Below are 6,167 nucleotides of genomic sequence, written 5' to 3'. Positions count from 1 at the left end.
CTGCCTTTCCCCTTTCAGACTAAGCCCAGGCCCAAAGCTCTAAGGAGCCTCAAGAAGAGACTAGAAGGTGGTCAACATCAAATGGAAGTGGATGGGAAGCTATCCAAAGATTCTTCATATAAAGAAGATCCCCCAGCCTCCCTCTGGCCCAGCTCTAGTGTCAACAATACTGGCATGCAGGCACTTCTGCTGGCTCACACTGACCAAATGAATGCACAGCATCAGCCAAAAGTGTGACCCAGCTGCCAGAACAGGCTGATGTCACTTTAGACGTTCCTTCTATACAACAGTGCTCAAAGCTAGGTAGATGAGTGTTGCCACCATGCTCTTCAATGGACACCCTACTATGCAATCTGTTATCCAGTTCTGGGCACCTCGTTTCAACAAGGACATGGACGGACAAGACAGTTTCCTCCAAGAGGTGGGTAGAGTGGTGAGAAGTCTTGGGCAAAGCAACTCAGAGAATTTAGAAAAAAGTAACTAGATGAAGGACTGCTGTCCAGAAATGACAGCAGCCTCATTCCTCAAAACTCCAGAGGGCCCAGAAAAGGATGGGGAAGAACATTGCAGTCTACTTTCTAATAATGAGCAAGGACCATCAACGGCCCGGGAAATGCCATCCATTTTGTGAAGGGCGAACAGGTAGATCTTATGACTTCTAAGTTCCCACACCATTCCAGAGTCCAGGACTTCACAATTTCCCCTGCTATCTTAAGCCAATATTTCATTATGACTATTTCCTCAAATATTTTTGGAGGGGTTAGAGATAGGTACCACCATTCACCTGTCAGTTTGTCATATTGTGGTGGCTTGCATGTCGCTGAGATACTGGAAGCTATGCCACCGGTATTTCAAATACCAGCAGGGTCACCCATGGTGGGCAGATTTCAGCAGATCTTCCAGACTAAGACAGACTAGGAAGAAGGATGTGGAGGCCTACTTCCAAAAAAGAGTGGCCAGCGAAAACCTTATGAATAGCAGCAGAACATTGTCTGATATAGTGCCGGAAGATAAGCTCCTCAGGCTGGAAGGCACTCAAAATATGACTGGGGAAGACCTACCTCCTCAAAGTAGGGTCAATTTTAATGACATAGATGGAATAAAGCTTTTGAGACCTTCATTTTCTGATGTGGCGTGACTCAAAATCTGAAGAAACAGCTACAAACATCCATTAATAATCAAAACGTGGAATATATGAAGTACGAATCTAGGAAAACTGGAAGTCGTCAAAATTAAATGAAACACATAAAGATCGATACCCTAGGCATTAGTGAGCTAAAAAGGACTGGTATTAGTCATTTTGAATCAGACAATCATATGGTCTCCTTTGCCGGAATGACAAATTAAAGAGGAATGGCATAGCATTTATCATTAAAAAGAACATTTCTTCAGGGGGTATCTAGGTCAGTTGGCATAACAAAGTTTTTTAAGAAAATGTTCTGCATCCTGCTTTGGTGAGTGGTGTCTGGGGTCTTAAAAGCTAGCAAGCAGCTATCTAAGATGCATCAACCCACCTGGAGTAAAGGAGAATGAAGAACACCACAAGGAAAGTACTAGCCCAAGAGACAGTGAGGGCCACATAAACTAGACACTTCATCAGCCTGAGACCAGAAGAACTAGATGGTGCCCGGCTACCACCAGTGACTGCCCTGACAGGGAACACAACAGAAAGTCCCTGACAGAGAGGGAGAAAAGTGGGGTACAGAACTCAAATTCTAGTAAAAAGACCAGACTTAATGGTTTGACTGAGACTGAAGGGACCTCGGAAGACATGGCCCCCGGACTTTCTGTTAGCCCAAAACTAAAACCATTTCCAAGGTCAACTCTTCAGACAAAGATTAGACTGGACTATGGGACATAAATTGATACTTGTGAAGAATGTGCTTCTTAGCTCAAGTAGATACATGACATTAAATTAGCAGCTCTCATCCAGAGGGGAGATGGGAAGGCATAGAGAGTCAGGAGCTGGTTGAATGGACATGGGTAATCCAAGGTGGAAAGGAAGAGTGTGCTGTCAAAGTATAGGGAGAGCAAGTAGGGTCACAAAACAATGTATGTATAAATTTTTGTATGAGAGACTAATTTGAATTGTAAACTTTCACTTAAAGCACAACAATAAAAAAAGAAAGAAAGAAAAAGAGTGTTCATAGCAGCTTTATGAGAATGGAGAAACAAATTGTGGTATATGCATACAATGGAATACTACTCATCAATAAAAAGGAGTGAACTATTGATACACACAACAATATGGGTGAGTCTCAAAATAATTATGCTAAGTGAAAGAAGCCATACAAAAGAGTGTATACCGTATAATTTTATTCCATTTAAATATAATTCTAGAAAATGCAAACAAATCTATAGTAACGGAAAGCAGATCAGTGGCTGCCTGAGGCAAGTGGGGGAAGAGGCAAGAAAGCCCAGAAAAGAGAGATTATGAAGAGGCACAAGGAAACTTCTGTGGGTGATGGGTATGTTCATTACCTTGATGGTGGTGATTGTTTCACGGGTGTGTTTAAACTTATGAAAATGTAAATTTTAAATATGTGCAGTTTATTGTATGTCAATTATACTTCAATACATCTGTTAAAGGAGAGACAGAGAAATAAATAAATAAAAAGAACATTTCAAGATCCATCCTGAAGTACAACACTGTCAGTGATAGGATAATATCCATATGCGTACAAGGAAGAACAGTTAATATGATTATTATTCAAATTTATGCACCAACCATTAATACCAAAGATGAAGAAATGGAAGATTTTTACCAATTTCTGCAGTCTGAAATTGATTAAACATGCAATCAAGATGCATTGATAATTACTGGTGATTGGAATGCTAAAGCTGGAAACAAAGAAGAAGGATCAGTAGTTGGAAAATATGGCCTTGGTGATCACATGATAGAATTTCACAAGACCAACGACTTATTCATTGCAAATACCTTTTTCCAACAACATAAACGGTGACTGTACATGTGGACCTTGCCAGATGGAATACACAGGGATCAAATCGACTACATTTGTGGGAAGAGGCAATGGAGAAGCTCAATATCACCAGTCAGAACAAGGCCAGGGGCCACTGTGGAACAAACCATCAATTGCGCATGTGCAAGTTCAAGTTAAAGCTGAAGAAAATTTTGAAAATTCCACAAGAGCCAAAGTACAACCTTGAATATATTCCACCCGAATTTAGAGACCATCTCAAGAATAGATTTGATGCATTGAATGCTAATGACAAGTTGTGAGATAACATCAAAGTATTCATATATGAAGAAAGCAAGAGGTCATTAAAAAGACAGGAAAGAAAGAAAAGACCAAAATGGATGTCAGAAGAGACTCTGAAACTTGCTCTTGAACATAGAGTAGCTTAAGCAAATGGAAGAAATGATGAAGTGAAAGAGCTGAGCATAAGATTTCAAGGGGCGGCTTGAGAAGACAAAGTATTATAATGAAATATGCAAAGACCTGGAGTTAGAAAAACAAAAGAAAAGAACATGCTTGGCATTTCTCAAGCTGAAAGAGATGAAGAAAAAATTCAAGCCTCGAGTCACAATATTGAAGGATTCTAGGGCAAAACATTGAACAACGCAGGAAGCATCAATGGAAGATGGAAGGAACACACAGAGTCACTGTACCAAAAAGAATTGGTCAATGTTCAACCATTTCAGGAGGCTGCATATGATCAAGAACCGATGGTACTGAAAGAAGAAGTTTCAGCTGCACTGAAGGCATTGGTTAAAAACAAGGCTCCAGGAATTGACAGAATACCAACTGAGTTTCAACAAATGGATGCAACACCGGAGGCCACTCATCTATGCCAAGAAATCTGGGAGACAGCTACCTGGCCAACCGACTAGAAGAGATCCATACTTGTGCCCATTCCAAAGAAAAGTGATCCAACAAAATGCAGAAATTATGGAACAATATTAATATCACTCGCAAGTAAAATTTTGCTGAAGATCATTCAAAAACAGTTGCAGCAGTACATTGACAGGGAACTGCCAGAAATTCGAGCTGGTTTCAGAAGAGGACGTGGAATGAAGGATATCATTGCTGATGTCAGATGGATCTTGGCTAAAGCAGAGAATACCAGAAAGATGTTTACCTGTGTTTTATGGACTGTGTGGATCATAAAAAATTATGGATAATATTGCAAAGAATGGGAATTCCACAACACTTAACTGTGCTCATGAGGAACACGTACAAGGACCAAGAGGCAGCTGTTTGAACAGAACAAGCGGGTTACTGCGTGGTTTAAAATCAGGAAAGGTGTGCGTCAGGATTGTATCCTTTCACCATACTTATTAAATCTGTATGCTGAACAAATAATCTGAGAAGCTGGACTATATGAAGAAGAATGAGAGATCAGGATTGGAGAAAGACTCATTAACAACCTGCAATATGCAGATGATACAACCTTGCTTGCTGAAAGTGAAGAGTACTTGAAGCACTTACTGATGAAGATCAAGGACTATAGCCTTCAGTATGGATTACACTTCAAGATAAAAAGAAACAAGAATCTTTACAACTGGACCAATAAGCAATATCATGATAAGCAGAGAAAAGATTGAAGTTGTCAAGGATTTCATTTTACTTGGATCCACAAGCAACGCCCATGGAAGCAGCAGTCAAGAAATCAAATGACACATTGCATTGGGCAAATCTGCTAAAAAAAAAAAAAGACCTCTTTAAAGTGTTAAAAAAACAAAGATATCACTTGGAGGACTAAGGTGCACCTGACCCAAACCATGGTATTTTCAATTGTCTCATATGCATGGGAAAGCTGGACAATGAATAAGGAAGACTGAAGAAGAACTGACGCCTTTGAATTATGGTGTTGGCAAAGAATATTGAATATACCATGGACTACCAGAAGAACTAATAAATCTGCCTTGGAAGAAGTACAGCCAGAATGCTCCTTGGAAGCAAGGATGGCAAGACTTCGTCTTATGTACTTTGGACATGTTATCAGGAGGGACCAGTCCTTGGAAAAGGACATTATGCTTTGGTAGAGTAGCAGTCCAGCAAAGAAAAAAAAAGGAAGAACTTCAACGAGATGGATTGATGCAGCGGCTGTGACAGTGGGCTCAAACATAACAATGATTGCGAGAATGGCACAGGACCGTGTAGTGTTTTGTTCTGTTATACATAGCATTGTTACAAGCTGGAACAGACTTGACAGCACCTAGCAACAACAGAGATAGGTAGGAGCAAAGAAACAGAAACTCTCAAAGTATGTTTCTTTAAGCCTTCTCCTTCCTCCCCCAAAAGTCCTCAGATCCAGGAGGCCTTGCCTAAAAGAAACCCTGGTTTTCTGGCTTCCCTGATACCCTAGACAAGAAGGCAATTCCAAAGACTCTGGTCTGTTTCTAGGAACTGGTGCTACTTCCATCAGAGAGAAGGAAGATTTTCAGCATGTAGTTATTTTTACTCAGCTGGATGAGCTCTTCCTGAACACCTAGGAAGTCCCGGGAACAAAATCACCCTGAAGGTAGTCTTAGACTGTGCAGGAATTTTTCTGTACTTATTGTGTTTTCTGTGGGAAGATTAAGATGTGTAGGTTAACAAAAAGTAAATTAAAATAACCCACAATCTAAAATCTTTGCTTAAAGGAAGGGACAACTTTTCCTAGAACCCTGCCCCAGTTACCTCTGGAAGTGGGTGCCCCTGAGTCTCCTGTGTTTTGCTCTCAAGGTGCTGTTCAGCAGTAAGTCTTTATTATTCAGAAGCTCAAAGGTGGCCCCACAAGGAGGAACAGAACAGTAAGCCCTTTAGATACAGATGGGAGGGTGCCGGGGATCTGGAGAGTACTGAAGGTCACATTTTAACCCTCTGCTACTCTGAGTATCTAAGCGGTATAGTAATGAGGGAGAATGAGGGGGTGGAAGGATATAATCCTCTAAGAGGCAACAGTGGAATATTGGAAAATAGGGAAGCTTTGGAGTCAGACAGGCCTGGTTCAAATCCTAGCTCCACCACTTACTATTGTCTGCTTTTGCCAAGTTACTTAATCTCTTTGAACTGATTCCTCATCCATAAAAATTAAAAAGAAAAATAAAGCTTATTCTGTAGAGTCCTTGTGATGTTGAAGAAATTAATCTATATGAAATATCACTTAGTGCTTACCACTTAGTGGAAGCTCAATCTGGGTTAATTTCTCTTCCCTGTATG

The sequence above is a fragment of the Trichechus manatus genome, unplaced genomic scaffold (assembly GCF_000243295.1).
Source record: "Trichechus manatus latirostris isolate Lorelei unplaced genomic scaffold, TriManLat1.0 scaffold00209, whole genome shotgun sequence".
Taxonomy (NCBI): domain Eukaryota; kingdom Metazoa; phylum Chordata; class Mammalia; order Sirenia; family Trichechidae; genus Trichechus; species Trichechus manatus.
Note: the sequence above shows the minus strand (reverse complement) of the source record.